Genomic DNA, 22,354 nt, shown 5'->3' with positions numbered 1-22,354 from the left:
ATGTAACAGCCCATATGCAGGAACCTGATCCAAAAAAACCCTTGTCTGTGCCCAGGCAGACCTGTCTTCCCCGAGAGGGCAGAAAATAACTGATCTTTCTGAGTCAACCCAGAAATGTTTCCCAGCTTTTCATGCCACTGGTTCTGTTTTCTCACATTAGGAATGCACATTGTATGTGCCAATTGCCCCCTGTTTCACTTGCTCCTACACAGCCCCTAAGATACTGTTCCACAGTGTCTGCTAAACTGCAGTAAAACTTTTTCCTGAGAGTAGAGCTACCTGCCTCAGAGACTCTGCTATTCCACACGTAATTTTGAAGTTATTCTTGTTTCAGCCTGTCCAGTAGGTTCCCCCAAAATCACGCCAGTTGCCTTTAGTATCACTCATCCGAAGCAGCCTTAGACACCTCATTGCAGACCCAGGAGGCTTGTTAGCACTGCCACTTTACGCGAGTCTGCAGGCATTCAGCTCTCACAGGCCTTGGCAGTCAGAGGATGCAGCTACTAGTACTGATGCCATGTATTTATTGCAGTTATGAAGTGGTGAAGCCTAGCCATAACTAAGCTGACTTGTTCTCTATATCGAGGTCAGATAATAACCTGAAGAGCACCGAATTCTTCCACATGTTCACATGATTTCAACTTCACTAGAAAATTACAGGTGTAGGTGTGATGTTAGCAGAAGGAATCCATCTTAAGGCTGCTCTGGGGAAAATGTTATGGGAAAATGGAGATGCAGGATGCTGCCCAACACTAGCAGGCATACCCCGCTCAGGCCAAGTGGATGAAAGGCCCAAGTAATAGTATTACAGTAACTGTAGTCCACAACGGACAGATAAACATGTACTTTGGTATAAGGATTCACAATTTGTTTATAACTGAACTGCAAGGATCTGAAAAACTCCAGCCTGGAACTGATGTTTCTAGGTAGTGACAAAAGTGACTTGCTCAGAGGTAGCCCGTTTCATCTGAGGGAAGAAAAAGAACTGAGAAAAAAATATTTTGGTATCAAGTTTGCATTAATTTCATTAAAAAAAAATATGTATATGAGCTTGGTAGCTTGACTCCTTTGCTCAGGAGCTATTTCTTTCCCACATTAAAAAAAGGGACATATGTAGACATCTGTGTGACAGAAAAAGGAGGGGAGATAAAATGCTCCGAAGAACTGAAACTTCTGAAGTAAGGATAGAGACCATTCACAGGAAGAAGTAAGGTGGAGTTTTTGGCTTTAAAGAACATAATGTTTTCTCTTGGACAGGCTGTCCTACTATATATAAAGCTAGTATTAGCTCTATGAGACTTACTGGAGGCACTCAGGTACCTTATGTGCCATTAGGTCTGAGTTAATACGGAGGAGATTCTGCAGCAGAGCATACAGGACCAGTGAGAAATGTGTTTAGTGGATCATGACTAATTGAAAAAAAAAAAAAAAAAAAAAAAGTTGGATGTTCCAAATCCATATTTACTACAATTACTGGATGACTAAACTGATATTCCACAGTCCACAGAGAAGGAAATTCCTCCATCCGTTAGGGATTGTCTGTGACTTATCCAGACTAATTATTTTCTGGTCCAGACTTCTTTATGTGACTGGAATAAGAACACTTCCTTCCTGTACTTGTCAGAGCAAGACTTTAGCTTCTCAGACTTCTCTTTTAGAGAAATAGCTTGCAAGATGCTGAGATGATGATCCCTACTTTTTGAGGCTGGCCAGACTGCTACAGACCAGCTTGTAAAGTCCTGTAGCAAAAATGTAAAAGACCTTCCTAATATTCATCTATTTGTTGCTGTCATACTGAGGTGGAGACTTTCTTGAGAAGTCCTTGTGTTGTTCTGCTGCCTGTGAGCAACAGTCTGTGCTAGTGGAGTTCTGAAGATACTCAGTAATTAAAATCACATCTGCCAATCTATTTTTCCTGTACCTAAGATGCCATATTATCATAGTATTTGAGGATGTCTAATAATAGATTTTGAGCAGAATGTCTCATATAAACCAAGTTAAAATATGATTATATTAAAATCTTTAGAAACTATTGCTGACTAGGTCTGGAATTAAACATTAGAGTACAATTTATTTTTTTTTTAATTTGTATTCCTCTTTTCCCATCATGGTTACCTATAGCAGTACCAAGTGTTCTGTATATGTTGATTTAGAAACAAAGTTTGCTTTTATGTACTTGCATCTCTCTTGGACTTGCTGCCTCAGGAAAGTTCTGACAAACAGGCAGTTGGCAGGAAAGCTGCCAGCCCAGATTACTTTATTCTGCCCTGTTGCTGTTAATTTCAGTGGTCTGGTGGTTTCAATAGCAAGAATGAAATCTATTAACTGTCTTTGTACTGGTCACATTTATGTTCCAGTTATACATCATGGCAACTGATCCAAAATACTTGGGTTTAGAGCAGCATTTTGCCTCGTACATGCACCAGAATGAACAAATAGTGTCTCCATTAGCAATTGGCATTTCCTGGCTTTACAGGCAGTATATTTTTTGCTTCTTTGGTAATGTTCTTCTGTGGCCCACAGTCTCAGAGAGAACAGATTAGCCACAGCTTTTTTCATGCTCAGTGAGCAAGACCTATGGCTGATTTAGATCAGTGACATATACATTTTCATTCCTGAATATCTGGTCATTGTGTGATGTTCAGGAAAAAAACAATTATCTTGGAGGCCTTAGGGCAGGTTTCTTAGCTGGAAATACAGGACATGTGCAGAAAGATCAGTTTTGTCAGTTCGTATGCTATCATAGAACCATAGAATGGTTTGAGTTGGAAGCAGCCTCAAAGATCAACTAGTTCCAGCCTCCCTGCCACAGGCAGGAACACCTTCCACTAAACCAGGTTGCTCAAAAGCCCATCTTACCTGGCCTTGAACATGCCCAGGGATGGTGTATCCGTGACTTCTCTGGGCAACTTGTTCCAGTGCCTCATCACCCTCACAGTAAACAGTTTCTTCCTAATATCTGATCTAAATCTACCCTCTTTCTGTTTAAAACCATTACCCTTGTTCTATCACTGCACTCCCTGATAAAGAATCTCTACCCATCTTTCTTGTCGGCCCCCTTTAGGTACTGAAAGGCTGCTATGAGATCTCCCTGGAGGCTTCTCTTCTCTAGGCTGAACAATCCTAACTCCCTCAGCCTGTCTTCATAGGAGAGGTGCTCCAGTCCTCTGATCATGTCCGTGGCCCTCCTCTGGGCTCGCTCCAACAGGTCCATGTCCTTCTTATGCTGGGGGCCCCAGAACTGAATGCAGCACTCCAGGTGGGATCTGATGAGAGTGGAGTAAATGGGGAGAATCTCCTCCCTCAACCTGTTGTCCACGCTTCTTTTGATGCAGCCCAGGATAAAGCTGGCTTTCTGGGCTTCAAGCACACATTACTGGTTCATATTCACTTTTTCATCCACCCCCACCCCCAAGTCTTTCTCTGCAGGGCTGCTCTCAATCCCTTTATCCTCATGCTTGGGATTGCCCTGACCCAGGTGTGGGACCTTGCACTTGGCCTTGTTGAACTTCATGAGGTTTACACTGGCCCACTCCTTAAGTCTGTCTAGGTCTTTCTGGATGTCATCCCTTCCCTCTAGAGTATCAGCCACAACACTCAGCTTGGTGTCATTGGCAAACTTCCTGAAGGTGCACTCAATCCCACTGTCCATGTCCCTGACAATGATGTTAAATAATACTGGTTCCAATATGGACCACTGCAGGACACCACTTGCCACTGGTCTTCACCTGGACATTGAGCCACTGACTGCAACTCTTTGAGTGAAACCAATGCCAGTTGTAAAGCCACTCCACATGAAGACATCTTATATCCTTTCTAGTTTGAATTTGCAGGACACACAAAATCTGTGTGATTTTTTTCACTCCATGATCATCAGGGTGATAGAGAAAATGAATTTCAGCATGACAGACGGAGAAATGTAGTATAACTGTTGAGATGCTATTCTATTTCATAGTGCTAAGTAAAAGCAAGAATAGGTCTCACATACTTGGTTCTATGTTGAAAGGTCTAACCATTATTTTGCCTGTGCTTTTTTAGTCTTTCCACCTGAGGAAAGAGAAGAACGTAGAATTCTGTGTGTCCCCAGGGGTGCTAAACGCATTGGCACTGGATGAAGGCTAGGTTGGCTAGGTGTGTGGAGGAAAGCACTTATCAGCTTCTCAGGGGATGGTGGAAAGCATCCCAGTCCATCAGACAGCTTGACACAAGGGTGTACAAACTTCTTGCTAAGCTCTTTTTACAACAGTATAAGTATGCTGCTGTTTGTGTGCTGCATGCAGCAATTTAGATCTAAAAACATTGTACGGCAAATGAACACCACAGAAAGCCATCAAACCATTTCAGCTAGGTCCTCTTTTTGTAATAAACTAAATGGTGTGCTGATAAATTTCGATTTCTTTGTCCATAGGTAGCACCATTCACCAATGTATCTCTAGTATGTTATTTCCTAGATACCAGAAGTAGCTTGATACAAAATTATCATGTATCATAAATCTAACTCTGGCACTTGATGACAGTTCAGATTTAATAATAAAACACGAGGAAAGACAACAGATACTGAAAAAATCATCTGTCAAATTTTGGTATTTGTTTTGACAGGTGTTTTTTGGGTGAGAAGCTATTTATGACTGTCAAGACAATGCCATTTGCACATAAATAGCTAGTAGCTGGTCCTCATGCACTCTGAGAAGCTTCTTTGTTCACAATATTTGATGATATTGTGAAGAACTCTTAGAAGCCTTAAAAATATGAATTTAAAAATTTGAATTTGGCTTCTGTTAATGAACTTACATTGACAAGCAGGGCAAATAATATTTCCTTTGATGAATTAGCTGAAGTTTACAGTGTTTGGATTTGAATAATTTGTAATACGACTTGATTTTTACTTACAATGAAAAATATAGTTCACTAGAGTGGATTTTTTTCCAATGAGTAAACTGACCTGGTAAATGCATTTTTGTGTTAATAGCTGTTTTAAACAGCAAGAGCCACAGATATTCAACTATAGCTGTCATACAAAGCACTGCACCTTTGAAGAGAATGCAGATTGCAAATGATTATTCTCCTGGTTAGTTAGGCCTTTATAATCTAGCTTTGATTTGAACAAATTACTTACTCTACGGTATTTTTTTTCATTATTTTTCTTTTTTAAAAAGCAGTTTTTATTAAAGAATAAACAATATTAGTCAAGAGCATTTCTTAGATGCATAAGGAAAAATGGGAGTTTTAGGAAAAAGTTCTCATTTTTTTTGTGCTGTTCCTATAAAGTTTTATTCATCTGAAGCAACAGAAACAAGTGTATTTGTACCTGTGCATGCACTAGGAAAGCAAATGTTCTGATCTGAGTGTTCAAAATTTTAGAATATATAACAATAGACTAAAAGTCCTATTAGAAAAAATACTTCTAACTTCATTGTTTGGATATCAATAATATCACAAACTTGATTCTCTCAAAGTATAATTTTAAATTCATACCATCAGTGGATACAAAAGACTCCTTTTATCAACAAGCTGTGTTTTCTAAAAATAGCTAGCACTTGAACATTAATAAATAATATACAAAGCCTCTACCAAAAGATGGAACAGTATGGCCTCCTTTATCCAAAACATGCTATTGTTCTGCCTCAAGATCTGGCTAGTTTCCTTGTGTGACTGTCTTACAAGAAAACAAATGAATTTTTTTACCACAGTGTTATTCATGGCTTTTTAAATGTCTGAAGTTAACATGACTGGAAGACTGATGAACTTGAATAATGAGAAAAATAGGAGAAGACGTGAACAGAATAGCCTAACACTCAACCATGGGTATCTTATGCAGGGAAAGTTACTTTACCTTATGGTTAACGTTGTGTATATCTGTTTACATGGCATGTGAAATGGGAGAAGGAACTTTCATTGTCACCTTGGTAGTCTGACATAAACCAGTGAACATATACCTGAACTAAAGACGCAAGAATTGTCTGTGGGACTGAAAAGTGTACTGTGTATAGAGTTGAAGGGAAGCTGAAAAAGGGAAGCTGAAGGGAAAGCTCTACAGAGGGATCTGGACAGGCTGGACCGATGGGTCAGAGGCCAACTGTGTGAGGTTCAACAAGGCTCAGTGCCGGGCCCTGCACTTGGGGCACAACAACCCCACACAATACTACAGGGGTGGGGAAGAGTGGCTGGAAAGCTGCCTGGTGGGAAAGGACCTGGGGGTGCTGGTTGACGGCTGGCTGAATGTGAGCCAGCAGTGTGCCCAGGTGGCCAAGAAGGCCAACAACATTCTGGCTTGTATCAGAAGCAGTGTGGCCAGCAGGACTAGGGCAGTGATTGTCCCCCTGTACTCAGCACTGGTGAGGCTCCACCTCAAATACTGTGTTCAGTTTTGGGTCCCTCACTTCAAGAGGGACGTTGAGGTGCTGGAGCATGTCCAGGCTGGTGCAGGGTCTGGAGCACAATTCTTATGAGGAGTGGTTGAGGGAATTGGCATTTGGCCTGGGGAAAAGGAGACCTGGGGAGGACCTTACTGCTCTTCACAGCTACCTGAAAGGAAGTTATAAAAAGGTGGGGGTAGGTCTCTTCTCCCAGATAAGTGACAGGAAAAGAAGAAATGGCCTCAAGTTATGCCAGGAGAAGTTTAAATTGGATATTAGGAAAACTTTCTTCACTGTAGGGTGGTCAAGCATTGGAACAGGCTGCCCAGGGAGATGATGGAGTCACCATCCCTGGAGGTATTTAAAAAATGCATAGCTGCAGTGCTTAGGGACATGGTTTAGTGGTGGACTTGGCAGTCCTGGGTTAATGGTTGGACTTGATGATCTCGAAGGTCTTTTCCAACCTAAACAATTCTATGATTCTATGATGGCAGTGAAGTGCCTGTAGATTCAGAAGTTCACCTGTTGCTAAAACTTATTCTAGGCTGTAAATATCCTTTCTGTCCTGTTTCCATCAGGTGGAGAGTAAAGGTCATTCACAGGGTATGACTGGAGGAACACTGAATAAAGAAAGGAGGTTTCCCTATGTTTTTATATAAATAAAATAGTACTGGACAGTGTGCATTACAGCAGAGCTTCATGGTTTTACAGTTCCAGAGCTATAAAGTATTTTAATACCTCAAGACTGTTTTTAAAGACTATTTCTCAAGACTGTGTTTGCAGTGTTAACCAATATGCATTTCCCCTTACAGCTTATAAAAAAAAATATCAAATATATCAAAATAACAAAAAATAACAGCTTATCAAAACCTGTTATTATCACTGTTCTTTCTGACCTATTGGGCACATAATGACATTTCATGGCCTCTTGAAAGTGAGAAGTTTGACATTTGTTTAAAATATGTATTAAGGAAATGAGTTGTAATTCTGATTCGTATTTTTTCATCAAAATGGGTCATCAGTTTTTCAGATCTCTTTGAGTTTTAGGGATGCCAGGCAGTGGAAGTCTCAGAGTGCTGCAAACATGAACATAGCTCCAGATAAGTGGGAGGCTACGTAGGAAGGAGGAGGAGAGGGGTTGTTATTTCAGCTAAAAAGCTCTGGTTATGTGACTTGCTAAAAGACATGCTAGAAATCAGCAGCATATCTGGAAACAGAATACAGTTATATTGCTTTCCAGTCTGAATACTATCTACTCCTGTCACTGTAAATCTTTCACTTGAGACTATGTAAATGGTTGTGTTCATACAACAGACTAATTTTGCTTTTGCAATGTTATTCCTGTTCTATTTGTTATTTTGAATGTAGGATATTTGGATTACAGTTTATCAAAATCTTAATTGTTGTTGTGATTCTGAATAGGATTAAAATAAATTTTGTCAATGCACACATTTTTGTAGCATAGATTGTGAGATAAACAGACAATAATTACTGTTAGCTGTCCCTCTGTTTAAAATTATGAAAGAAAAAAAATACGTCATTTTCTATCCCATTTCCTTTTCCTTTTTCTATCCTACTCAACCTGTTCCACTTACTAACATTTGCAATATGCAGACGTTTTGTACATATAACTGGAAACTGGTAGCTATTATACATTGACTAATGCTGTTACAAAATTGTGTTGAGAGCAACAGCTTAACAGGAATCTGTGAATCCACCCCAGAAAAGGAATGATTAGTGACAGCTGGTGAACTTAGTTAGCCAACATAATTGTATTTAGAGGAAGGCAGAGGAAGGCAACTAATTTAACAGACCCACCTGCTGGCAGAACTCATCTGAACTGGAAGCGTGACTAGAAAAGCATGTGTAGGTCAGCAGCCTAGGTCTAATAGGATTAGAGCCAGGAGTTCTTTTCACTCTTTTACAATGAGAAGAAAGTAATGTCCACAAAAAGGTCAAGCTGAATTTTCATATTTTTCTGACTGCATGGAGAAAGCTCCTGTGGAGAAATCCTTGGTCATAGGACGCTGAAAGAAGAAATATCTTGGAAGAGAGGCTCAGATGTCACACTGGGAAACAATGCTTAGCATGGTAGTGTTTTAGACTGTGTGGTTTGGCCTCTGATGAACAATTCTTGCTGTAGAATGGGAAGTGCTATATGAATTGTGCTCAGCGCGCTGGCTTGCAGAAGAGCTGTGCTGAAGCTAACAGCATCACTTGTTGATGTCAACCATCTGTTGTTATGCTCTTAACCCAATGAACTGTACCACCAAGGCAGCTGTTACAGACATGCTTTGTGTTGCATCTCCAGCCACTGTAGACTAATGGTATATATAACAATAGTAATGGGTTGAGAGTATAAACCAGGCTGTAAATAATGGTATCAGTGCTAGAAAGAAACTTATTTTGGGGGATGGTCTTCCAGTATTGTGTCCTGTGGAATTTATTACTCCTTTCTCTCAAATGTCTGGTACTGGTCATAGCTGGAGGGCAGTACTGGAGCCAGCTACTAATCTGATCCAGTGTAGTTGTTCTGTAGTCTTACTGAGAATAAGCTGATGCACTATGAGCAACTTACTGTAATGTAGTTTTTATATTATTCCTAACTTTATAACATAATCCATTGTACTTAAAACACTGATCTTTCTAGTACCACTGTTCAAATGAAGCTCAACTGAAAATACACAGGGGCTCAACAGAATTATGAACAGAGCTTGACATAAATTAGGGAGTTCAGTAAAATTCTTGAACTGTATTGATTGACTTTACGGCAGGTATTTATTCTCTGTGCTCCCAAAACCTAACTCTGCCCATAAAGGAAGTTCTATCTAGTAATAGGAATTCTTCAATACTGCAGCATAATTAGCACTGTTTCTACTGTAACACCTTTCTCACTTCCTAAAACAGATATTTCTCTTCAAGTGATGCAACATTTTCTTGATGGTTACACGCCCATCTCTGTTGTGCTGATAGCCCATTTTCCTGTTTTCCCTGGTGCTGCCTTCATGTTGGTTCTCATCTAACCCCATGCATTTCTGCTGTACTCTGGCTCCAGGTATGAGCTGTTGTGTCAAAAAAATGGGAATTGGCATGGAGATCTTGTGGGAATTGCAAACTGGTAATCAAGGAGTATATTCCATTTATGAAAAGGTATTTAGGGTAGTGAGTATCACCCCTGCGTAGCTGGAAGTTCCAGTATTTACCTGTTGATTGAGCCTAAAGGCCTCCAAATCTGTTCTGCGTGGGGCTGGGGAGTTGAGGTGAAAGAGAGTGCAGGTTTTTTTCTGGATCTCAACAAGAAAGGCCCAACAACAAATGCCTTAATACCTGCTTTAATAAGACAGAATAAGAAAAGGAATATAGACGGCAAGTAGATCTTACACCCCTTCAGATACTGGGCACTCCCTGTTTGTGCAGCATCACATGGAGCCCAGATGAATTTTCTGCTGGTGTGTTGCACAGAGCAGTTCAGCTCTGTCTGTGGGGAGAACCTGTCCTTCTTGGTGCTTCAAGCGAGTAAGTAATTTCCTTACAAGGAAACCACTTTCTTTCTAAAGGGTGTTATCACGAGAACTTCTTGCCATGCTTTCAGATAAAGCAAGGCCACCCAGGTAGTGTAATAGCTGGTATCAAGTGGGAGCTACCTGCAGGCTCCTCTGTTAAAATTAGCTGGGTGAGTTTACCCTGCAGCCAAGGAATCTGGGCAGCACAGCACAGGCCTACACCCACTCAAGTTAACTGTTCTGTGGATTGCTAACTCCTAAAAGTGCAACAGTTTCTCAGTCAGGATCAATACAAAGACCTACAGTAAGAATCAAAGAAGGAGATGTTACATGATGAATTCTGGGTTTTGGTTGCTCAGTTGCTCAATACCGAGCACACGATTTCTCTGTGACAGCTCCCACATCAGTGCCAGCTTGTGTGCTAGAACTGACGGGTGAGGGCACTGATGCCCAGTCTTTCACAGGCCTAGACCCTCAGCTGTCTTTCCTGTCTCCGGGCTGCAAAGTAATCTCCACAGGTTCTGAGCACCCCATACTTCCATCTTCTGATAGCTGTGCAGAGGGATTTGTCTCTGTTGCTCCCTTTTCAGTTTTCCCTGTATTTCCTCTCCTGGTACTTCAAGAGGCTCTGAGCAGATTCTTACCTTTATCTCAGTCTCAAAAATTCTGTAGAAAACCACTGCAGGGGAAGCTCACTGTTTTAATGTCTTGCTTGCTCCATGTTTCAAGGAACCAAAACTTTTCTCAACAGACCAAGAAAATCATGGCCAAATATTTTCCTTGGAACATCATGGCAACAGGCTTGTCACACTGGGAATCTGATATTGCCTGTACCTGCCAAGAGTATGTAATGGGTCGAGAGATAGTGCACAGACATCTCAGATGTATCTGTCTTTCCTGCTGCCCTATGCCTCAGTTCTGATGGATGCACTTCTGCCAAATGGTTACCACCTAATTTGTTTGCTAGAAACAGGCAGGGAGAAATATGGGTCAAACTGGGAGTTCTCACTGTCTACCTGGAAGGGTAACCATGGTGGAGGAACTTGTTAGTGAATATGGAACATGAGGTTATATCAGCTGACAGTAATCCATAAGACTACTCATTTCTGGACAATTAAGCTCAGTTTGTGAAAGCATAGGGTGGCAGAAAGGGCCCTGCTTTATGTTTAGATGAAGAAGAGGTGATCTGAGAGCATTTTGGGTAGGGTGAGGTCACTTATTTTCAGTAACTCAGATAAGTTGGGACTCTCAAAGTGTGATTCTGCCCGGCAAGGGTTACACATATTATTGAGGAGACAGTCATGTGATTCCATCTTGTGAGTCTTGAACTGAAAATGCCTTTAAATAGCGAATATGTCTGTGTTTAATGTGGTTTTGCATTGTTAGACTTGACATACAAACAATGAAATGAGAAGAGTATTAAATATAACTCAGTGCTTAGAACGCCATGCTTATGCAAGAAACCACACCAAACTGTGAGGGAAACAAGAAGAAAAAAAAGTCACAAGTATTAGTGGGAAACAAATGTGCTTTGGGGTTGCCAGACAAAGCACACAGGGCTAATAAAACAAAAGGGATTTTGGAAAGGGAAAAAAGGCAGAGCTGAAACTGGGAGTCTCTTCTCTTGTTTCCCTCACCTCTCATTATAGGTGTAGAACAATGTAATATTCATGTCTGAAATGCCTCACAGATGTTCTGCGGGTGGAATGGGATGGGCATGTGTCAAGAGCAAAGTCCACATCCTGTTTATGCTCTCACTGCTTTCTGCCTTAAAGGCTTTCTGTGGCCTTAAGACAGCAACAAGACTCAACTCCAAGTTGAGTTCTTTCTACAATGTATTAGCATATTGATATTTAATTAGGAATGGAAGTGCCCTAAATGTGTTGGTTTCACTACAACATGTACAACTCATCACAAATATTTACCTAGCTATTGGGTACTTTAAGAAGACCTCTTTCAATCTCTTCCTTCTGCTGTGTACTTAGAAGTAACATACCCTTTTTATAGCAAATGTGGTAATACTCTAGTTTTTTTCATCCTAAATGTTCACCTCTGTGATTAAGGTCCTTCTAACCAGGGGCAGCCCTTGCCCTGGGAATAGTGGGATCTGTTCACACTAGGGGTTTATAACCCATGATAAAATGCTGAGAATCATTTCCTTGTGCTACACCAAGCCCAGCACCACAACACACAGGAAAAGGCAGTATGCTGCTGTACCTGTGCAGCAGCCCTCGGTGGGTATTTTCCCAGCTATTCCCAAAGCTGCAGGAGCTGCAGTAGACTAAGTGTGAGAAGTGACATGTGGGGGTAGTATCCTGGAGTTTGTTCATGAGACAAGTGGTGATAATTTATTGTATAGTCCTTTGTTTCAGCCTTCCATTTAAAAATGATGTTGCACTAAGTTATTTTTGCATTACAGAGTCCTCATGCATTTGTACATTGGCGCAAAAGACCTCAGTGGGTTTTTCGAGGGCTATATGCAAGCTACCATGCAGCAACTTAGGCTAAGTGTGAAAGGGGACACACAGGAGAAAGATGCAAAGGAGTGGCCATTTATCCTGTTTTCCACTACATAGACAGCTAGTGTTCTTGCCTCATTAGTATTATCTTGATAATGAATAACCTATGCCATTCTGGCTTTTAAAGTGTTTTTCTCAAATTTCCATTATTTTGTGTGCAGACAGGAACACGCATCTACTGTAAAGTTTTTGAGAAGACATCCACCAGCTGTAAAAGATTATAGCTGCCACTGCTTTTAACTATTTATTTAGCAGCATTTAATTGGTAGAAAAAATTTTCTCTGATTGCACTTAACAATGATGAAATGCTTATTAGATTCCCTCTAACAACATTTTACATAGGAAAAAAACCCACTGCCCACACATCTTCTAACAAGGAGCATCCACTGTGTTTAATTAAATCACATAAATGAAAGTCCTGTTCTTAACCTACACAGCCTGCCCCTTCTTAAGCACCAGAAGAACTCAGTTTTAATGAATCTCTTACAAATTAATACATTCAGGCTGTGATGACTGAAGTTGAGAAAAGTGTCAGGGACTTTCAGAGAAACTGTCCTGGCAGAAAACTCTTTTCCTTAAATTCAAGTGGCTGCACATGATGCATGGTGAACTCATTTGGCTGCTGTCAATGAATAGTACTAGAAGCAGCCACAAATAATATTGAGGATGAGGGTTGTTTTGTCTTTTTATTTCATTCCATTTGTTTTACATTATGCCATGACTTCTGAGGAGGAGTGATGTAATACACCTTCTGTCCCCTGTCACATATGGAGAAATTTGTGAAAGAAACAGACTGCCATTGCACACAGGTAGTGGGAATCTGTTTTGGGTTTGATCCATGCTTCTGTAATGTTGGGAGAGAAATAATGAGGAATGTTTTTCCTTCAAGTAATATGTTTTGGAGAGAAGGTGGAATGACATATAAGGCTTTAATGGTTTCTGGAAAGCAACTGCTCTGTCAAGAGGAAAAAATGGTTAGAAACACCGCAGGGTATGAAGCACTACTCTAGATCTTCACTTTTGTGCCTTTGCAGACCTGGAATAGATTGGTTTCCAGAAAGAGGGGCACAGTTAGATCCTTATTTTCAGGGATCAGGTGTTCTGGTTGAAGCATATCCTTTCTGGTAAAATTTAGAGACATCTTTAACTCTGTGAACTTTTATCCGAGTTGAGTGGGAGCCATGGCCATGAAGTGACAGTATTCAGGAGAGAAATTTTGTCATTGGTCTTCAAATTTTTCCTTTCTATGAGCTCTCCTGTTTTCTACTCAGGAGTGTAACTTTCTGAGCCAAGTAATGATCTGTGCAGCTCTGTTACCAAAGAAATGTCCAAAGCAGACCGTACCATGAAAGATGCATAAAAGATGCAGAGTTGACAGATTTGCACACAATTTCAGTGTTTCTTTACTATGACCAGAAACGGTAAGTACCTGTATCTAGAGACTTTGTCCTTGTAAAGAAGAATCATTGGGGATGGAAGAAACACATCTAGCCTAACACCCCCGCTCCAATTAGAGTAGGTTGCTTAGGGCCTTCTTCAGTTGGGTTTTGGTTATTTCCAAGCATGGAGACTCCACAACCTCTCTAAGTAACCCGTTCCAGTCATCAACCACCCTTGCAGTAAAAAAGGTTGTGTTTAAGTATAATTTCCTGGATTTCATTTTGTGCTGATTGCCTCTTGTCCTGTTACTGGGCCCCATGGAGAAGAGTCTAGCTCTGTCGTCTTTACTCTTTCCCATCAGGTATTTATACACATAGATGAGATTCCCCCTGAGCCTTCTGCTTTCCAGGCTAAGCAGTCTCAGGTCTCTCCTTATATGTCAGATCCTCCAAGTCGCTTCACCCCTTAACCATATTTATAACCCTTTGCTGAACTAATCCAGCATGCCCATCTCTCTCTTGTACTGGGGACTCCAGAACTGTACCCAGCCACTCCAGATGCGGTCTCACAAAAGGCTGAGGGAAAGGATTACATCCCTCAACCTTCTGGCAATGCTCTTCCTACTGCAGCCCAGGATGCCATTGGGATTCTTTGCTGCAACAGGGCATTTTGCAGGCTTGTTGGCCACTCACATGTCCTTTTGTGCAAAGTTGGTGTCCAGCCAGGCAGCCCCCAACTTGTACTGGTGCATGGGGTTATATCTCCAAAGGTGCAGGGCTTTGTACTTTCCATTGTTGAACTTCATGAGATTCCTGTTGGCCTGTTTGTCCAGCCTGTCAAAGATCCTCTGAATGGCAACACAACCTTTTAGTGTATGAGCAGTTCCTCCCAGTTTTGTCTGCAAATTTGCTAAGAATGTACTCTGTACCATTGTCTAAGACATTAATGGAGAGGTTGAACAGTACTGGCACCAGTAGTGATCCTGGAGGTGCACCACTTGTGACTGGCCTCCTGCTGGGCTTCATGTTGCCAATCACAACCCTGTAAGTCTGGTAGTTCAGCCAGTTTTCAGTCCATGTCACCATCCACTGATCTAGTCTGTATTTTATCAGTTTTTCATCTTATGAAGATGTTATGGGAGACAGTGTCAACAGCCTTTCTAAAGTCAAGATGAGAAATGTCCACTGCTCTCCCCTCATCCATGAAACTACTCATCACATTGCAGAAGACTAATAGTTTTCTCAGTCATGATTTACCTTTCATAAATCCATGCTGACTAGTCTCAGTTGCTTTCTTGTTGTTAGCACATTTTGAAATTGTTGCCAGGACTACTTGTTCCATCGCTTTTGTAGGCACTGAGGTGAAACTGGCCAGTTTATAGCTCCTCACATCCTGCTGCTTGCCTTTCTTGAAGACAGCAGTGATGGTTGCTTTCTGCCAGTCCTCAGGAACCTCCCCCAGTTGCCATGACCTTTCAAAGATAATCAAGAGTGTCCTTGATGACAGGAAAAATAGGAAAATTAATCTAGCTGCTTTGGTTATGTGTTATCTATCTACCTGCTTGTCTTGTACAGCTATTTCAAACATAATCACTTGATTTTAAAGACACAGCTTTTGTATGAAGTTTTCAAGATAGGTTATTCACTTGTGTTAAAATGTGATGTGGCTGAATGTGACACTGCCTCTAAGATCAGATTCTTGCTGGTGCTGATCAGTATTGTCTACAATGGCATTACACAAATAAGAACACGATATAGGGGACAGCTATTTATGTGACTATATTCACTGTAGATATTTTTGATTCTCTGGCAACATGCGAAACCAATCATCTGTTTCTTTCTCTGCAGTTGCATAAACACTGAACATCTTGACCCTTCTTTGTGAGAAAAGTGATGTCATGAAAATAGCCATCTGTAATATTAATGCTCAGCAGCTGTGATCTTTTTATGTACAAATAAAAATTAGTGTGTCCATCCATGATATCTGTGATATTTCTGGTACCTGGTTCTTTCAACAAGACTGTATCATGGGAATCTAAGAAACTCAGTTTCTTCCCAGCTTCAGCAGGCATCACATTTTTAAATTTAAATGACTTCTATTTTCCCTTAACAGCCTTGTCTCCCCCAACCTGGGAAGTTAAATAATTAAAAAAAAATGCATAAGAGTTCTATTTTTAGTTCTCATATAAGCTTTTAAGCCCATTATAGTTAAATACAAACTTATAAATTGTTTTGGGGAGTGTTAAGCATCTACAGCTTCATCATAGAATCATAGAATGGTTTGAGTTGGACGCAACCTCAAAGATCATCTAGTTCCAACATGCTGCCGTGGGCAAGAGCATCTTCTGTTAGATCAGATTGCTCAAAGTCCCATTCAGCCCAGACTTGAGTATTTCCAGGGATGGGGCAGCCACAACCTCTCTGGGCAACTTGTTCCGGTACCTCACCACCCTCATTTCTTTCTAATGCCTAATCTAAATCTACCCTCTTTCTGTTTAAAGCCATTACTCCATTTCCTATCACTACGATTGCTGATAAAAAGTCCCTCTCCATCTTTCTTTTAGGCCCCCTTTGAGTACTGGAAGGCTCCTGTAAGGTGTCCCTGGAGCCTTCTCTTCTCCAGGCTGAACAACCCCAACTCCCTCAGCCTGTCTTCATAGGAGAGGTGCTCCAGTCCTCTGATCATGTCCGTGGCCCTCGTCTGGACTTGCTCCAACAGGTCCATGTCCTTCTTATGCTGGGGGCCCCAGAACTGAATGCAGCACTCCAGGTGGGGTCTCATGAGAGGGGAGTAAACGGGGAGAATCTCCTCCCTTAACCTGTTGTCCATGCTTCTTTTGATGCAGCCCAGGATAAAGTTGACTTTATGGGCTTCAAGCACACTTTGCCAGGTCGTGTTGGGCTTCTCACCAACCAACACCCCCAAGTCTTTCTCCTCAGGGCTCCTCTCAATCCATTCTCTGCCCAGCCTCTATCTGTGCTTGGGATTACGCTGACCCACATGTAGAACCTTGCACTTGGCCTTGTTGAATTTAATGAGGTTTGCATGGGCCCACTCTTCAAGCCTGTTGAGGTCCCTCTGGATGGCATCCCTTCCCTCCAGCACGTCAACTGCACCACACAGCTTTGTGTCATTGGAAAAATTCCTGAAGGTGCACTCAATCTCACCGTCCATGTCACTAACAAAGGTGTTAAACAAGTCTGGTCCCAGTACCAGCCTCTGAGGAACACCACTTGTCACTGGTCTCCACTTGGACATCAAGCTGTTGACTGCAACTTTTCGAGTGCGACCATCCAGACAATTCTTTATCCACTGAGTGGTCCATCCATCAAATCCATGTCTCTCCAGCTTAGAGACACGGATGTTGTATGGGACAGTGTCAAATGCTTTGCAGAATTCCAGGTAGATGAGATCAGCTGGTGTTCCCTAATTCACCAATGCTGTAGCCCCGTTGTAGAAGGCCACCAAATTTGTCAGGCATGATTTGCCCTTAGTGAAGCCATGCTGCCTGTCACCAATCATCTTATTTTCCAGGTGCCATAGCACAGTTTCCAGGAGGATCTGCTCCATGATCTTGCTGGGCACAGAGTTGAGACTGGCTGGCCTGTAGTTCCCTGGGACTTACTTTTTTCCCCTTTCTAAAAATAGGGGTTACGTTTCCCCTTTTCCAGTCAGTGGGAACTTCACCAGACTGTCACAGCCTTACATATGATGGATAATGGCTTAGACACTTCATCCTCCAGTTCCCTCAAGACCCATGGATGTATCTCATCAGGTCCCATGGACTTGTGCACCTTCAGGTTCCTTAGATGTTCTTGAGCCTGATCTTCTCCTACAGTGGCTGATTCTTCATTCTCCCAGTCCTTGCCTGTTATCTGTTAACTGCAGTTGTTAACTGGTTAATGCCAGAGGAAGATAAATTTCTGTTAACTTCCCTCTCTGTTATCTGTTAATTTCAGATAACATTATTTGTGATGAACATGCATTTAAACTAGGGCTGAAGACCTCTTATTTGATAACTAGCTGAAATATCTTAAATTAGTGGTCTTTCATTAACTTTTTGTTAAAATTTTATTGTGTCTCAGTTCCTAAACCAGGGACTTAGTCTAGTAATGCTTTATTCATTAGGAAGTATCTTGCAGTCCTTCAGAAATGTCAGTTTAAAAGGTGAAGCAAACAGCTACAAAGTATCAAGCAGCAGAAAAGGAGATTGTTTTCTGGAGAGAGAAAACTGGGGGTTTTCTACCTTAATAGTCTACAATTTTAACCCTTTTGAAGAGTAATTTGCATTTATATAGAAAGCATAAAGAAATTTGTATGACATATTGCATTTTATTTCTCTAGGACTAGATTACATGACTAGTTGACGTGAGCAGGGATAACAAGTTGTTTCTGAAAGAGCAAACTTTAATTAAAAAATACCTGAGGATTTATACACGATGCATATATTCCGTGTAAATACTTATTTATATAGTCAGTATCGAGTTTGATTCTGCATCAGAATAGTAGTCTTAGTTCAGTCAGAACCAATTAAAATCACTGATGAAACAATGAAATTTACTCAAAGTGCTTAAGGCTTGAGAAGAAATTAGTGTCTATATTAATGATACCACCAATGTTAATGGTGAGGTAATAAAATCAGTAGAAACGGGCAATGACCTCTTGTGTATTTAAAATCATAAACCAGCATTTTTTCGTAAGTTCTGCCTGTGTTGTAGGAGGTGTCATGATTAACTGCATGAAGGGGCACTTTTGATCCTTATGGAAAAGAGATTGACTGAAAGGCTAAATACAATTTCTACAAAATTAAATCGGTTGTTTGACTGCATAATCAGCAGTAGAGAGAAGGAGCCAAGTAGAATGTTACTTAGGTATCTCAGTCTTCTAATTCTACTCTTACAAAAGGTACAACAAATTCAGAAGGAGATATTGGCCTAGTTGGCCCATGAGAAAGTGATACAGTGATGCATACATCTTCTGTGTGGTAGATTAAATAAGTGATAGTAGTTCAGCTTTCTATAGGGAGAAAAACCTGGAGCCACAGACATATTACTGTGCTGATAAGGTGAATCAAACTTTATGATTCTAAAACCGCAGCAGAGATTGAATTTTGGATGGTTTTAAAAGCAGTGACAGGTAGATTAGACAGGGTAAGAGCTCTGTTTTCTGGTGATTCTTTGGTAATGTTGTTCATAGTCTGACAGTTGTAATTTTCAGGATCTTGATGTTTTGCTTAGTAGTCCTCAGAAACAAGCTGTACGTAATATATCTGTTCTCAGGTGCCCGGTCTCTTTGGAAGAAATATCTATCTTAGATGTCACCACATTTAAAGTAAACCTCAACAGCAATAAAATCTCCCAACCTGAGACCTCATGCTTTGGATGTTTTGCAAAATTACTTCTCTGTCTCTCAACCACCATTAAAATCTGAATATGCTGCTCACTTTCCATTTACTTGGGCCAAAACAGGTGGGATTTTTTTCTCATCATTTTGTATGAAGGACAACTATGGGGTATACTGTGCCTTTGATTGAACATAAACGTATTTGCATTACTTTTTTTGTGGCATATGAAGGCACGGACTCAGGTTGTGGTGCAACCAGAGACACTATTGTACAGAGAAGCTCTTATTTATATCTCTGAGCCTGGATACAAATTCCAGCTGTGGGTACCACCAGGCTCAGGGCAGAAACCCTTCATGGAGTTACATAGCTATATATCACTACAAGCATGCAGACACCTTTTTGCTATTAGATAACCATGTTTATCTTTCTTACTTTCCTTCACAATACCCAGCTGTTCTCTCATCTCCTGCCAGATCAGACATTCTCCATCCTCCTCCCATACATCTCTCTTCAGACATTCTCTGTCCTCCTCTCCCACATTTCTTTTTATTTCAGTTTTCTAATATCCCATAGGGTTTTCTTTTGGATTTTTTTTTTTATTTAATTTGAATTTCTGTAAACAACCAAGCTAAAAAACCAATCCTTCTACCTGCTGTCCTTCTCTACCACCAAACCCAGCCCTCTCCAGATCAATTCCAAATCAGTCTGTGAGAGATTTAATGGTTTAAAATTAATTACATTTTTACAAATTTCACTAAAAGCGGCTATCTGCACAACACAGATTCTACTAATGTTCCTACTGAGGGAGAAACTGCTGTAGGTTCATATTATTTATTGACTGTTGGGGTGTCCAGAAAGAAGAAAGACTTCTGGAGTTTTTTAACTACTGGAAAATACCATTTGGACTGCTTTGTTTTTTGGAAGTCAAAGCTAGCTCCAGAAAAACAAATGCTTTTGTTCTGGTTTTATTTTTTAGCTTTTTAAGAAGAACAATTTTATGTTAGTTTCCTACTGTGGGTATTTATCTGGAGGTTTTATTAGAACTTCTGGTATCATCCAGCATGAGGCTTTTCAGAAAATTCATCAAATTATTTTATGAGCCCAAACAGTGATACAAATATCTTAAAAATTATTGATACTGTGGAAACTGTAAATTACAGTAGGCGAGATTTCTCTTATTCTTTTAGTTATTAGGCTTTGAACCTGCTTTAATATCTATTTTAAAGGAGCTGTGGTTTAAAGTGTTTGAATCACCTTTGAAAATAAGCAAATACAAATATTTCTGTCAAACACAAGTTGTATGCATGGTGGTCAAGCTGATCAAGCTCTGTTAAAGGTCAGCTTATAAGCAAATGAAATAAATATAGCTTCCTCCTGAGATCTCATGTGCAAGTAAGGTACATTCAAGACACGAACTGCTGAAATAAAGTGAGAAACCATGGGGTATACAAACCTGAAGTTTAAGTAAAACCTACAGCCTGGATGACCCTTTTTTTTTGCCAAATCTTCTGGGCTTGCTACAGCAAAGAAGAACGGTATGGATGAATTTGAGGATAATAGTAAAGTAACTACATTACTGGGATAAGAACTGTGAGGAGCAAGCTGTAAGAAAGCATAAGGAACTGTTTGAGTGAAATGAACACGAAGGATGCTGGAGTCATGGTCTAAGCAGTTGGGTGTTTGTTGATTTAGGATGGAGTATGGTAGGTAAGGAGACAATAAATTTCCCTGGTAGCACACAGTGAGGAAAGCCAGAATGTGTGGCCAGCTGCCTATCTCCCTTTGTCAGAATGGTTCAAAAACTGCTGAGTTGTTGCAAAGGGCAGGGTTTTCTTGTTTGCTATTCATACACTTCTTGATGAATACAAGTGAGGCAACTGGCCGTGCTTGAGCATGTGTATGTGTATGTGTGTGGACAAGGCAACCTCCAAAGGTCCTTCAGCCTAAACCATTCTGTGATTCTGTGAACAATGGATTTTGCAAGGTCAGAAAAAAAGATGTTGCAGTAAGAACACTGAATGTGAGTCTACTGAAGAATTACAGCCTTACCTGTGTAAAAAGTTGCATTTTCAGATGCTGTGTGGGAAGGACATTCTATGATATGTCAAAAATCATATCCACATCTCCAAGATAAGACCTGTTAGTGACCACCAGTTAGTGGCAAGATGGTGGTGCTTCTCTCCTTCAGTCAAAATAGATGTGATACAAACAGGAACTGATGCTATTTAAGAGAGCAACACTGGGCAGAAAGTACTGAGACTAAGTGGTTCATGTGCTGTTGATAAAGTATCTAGGATAATGCTCAGGGCATCAGATTACATTATTAATGCTACACTGAAAGGGATATCAAGGGGCTTTTGTGGTTTATGAAGTAAACTGTTTTCACTTGGTGGTAAATACAAGATGATGATGCAGGCAAATAGTAATCATGAAACCACAGCAAAGAACCTTTAAAAATGCCAATGCATACACAATGAAATTAGAGGGAAAATTACTTATTTTCAGAATCCTTTATTTTCTATTTAATGCAAAATAAAGGCTTGATCGGAGGTGTATCTGGCTATGAGATAAGTAGACTATTGCTCCAAAATATCAGTCATTTGTGGCTTTCTGTATTGGGAGAACCAACCCTTTTAGAATGATGTCACTTGCAGAAATGAATAGGTAGATTATAGCTGTTAGTCTCTGCCCACGTGGGACAAAGGGCATACTTTTCCCCAGGAAATGAAAGCTAGCACTTATTCCTTATGATAACTAATCAAAACCCTTTTAAGCAAAGAAAAGGAGGATAAAACACAGACACATACATTTTTTGTCCTGCTACTGTGGTCTAGGTAAGAACTTGATAGTAGTCCAAATGCTTTCTCTGAGAAGGTTATGATGATAGAAGTTCAACTGCTCTGATTTTCTGTTTCCTTGTTGGAAGATGCAAAGGAAAACTTTTCTACTGGTTTTGTAAAACTAGGAAAAAAGGTTTTGTTTTTGTTTTCTAGGGGAAAAAAATAATTATCTTTATAGTAATGAGATCTTCTATTCTTTTATCCCTAAACCCTGGTGCTGGTGTTTCTGTGTATTGAAGCCAAAGGATTTATTGCAACATGTTCAGACTTGCTCCTTCTAGTGTCTGTGGTGTCCTACGCACAGATTTTTTTCCTCTCAGGTGTTAGGATTGTCTTTATTTGTGAGGAAACTGCTTCAAAGTTGACCATGTCTTTACCATTTTGCTAATTTTTTTTTAAAGGCAACAATGAT

Source organism: Falco peregrinus, chromosome 3 (assembly GCF_023634155.1).
Source record: "Falco peregrinus isolate bFalPer1 chromosome 3, bFalPer1.pri, whole genome shotgun sequence".
NCBI classification, from domain to species: domain Eukaryota; kingdom Metazoa; phylum Chordata; class Aves; order Falconiformes; family Falconidae; genus Falco; species Falco peregrinus.
This window is presented reverse-complemented; position numbering follows the sequence as displayed.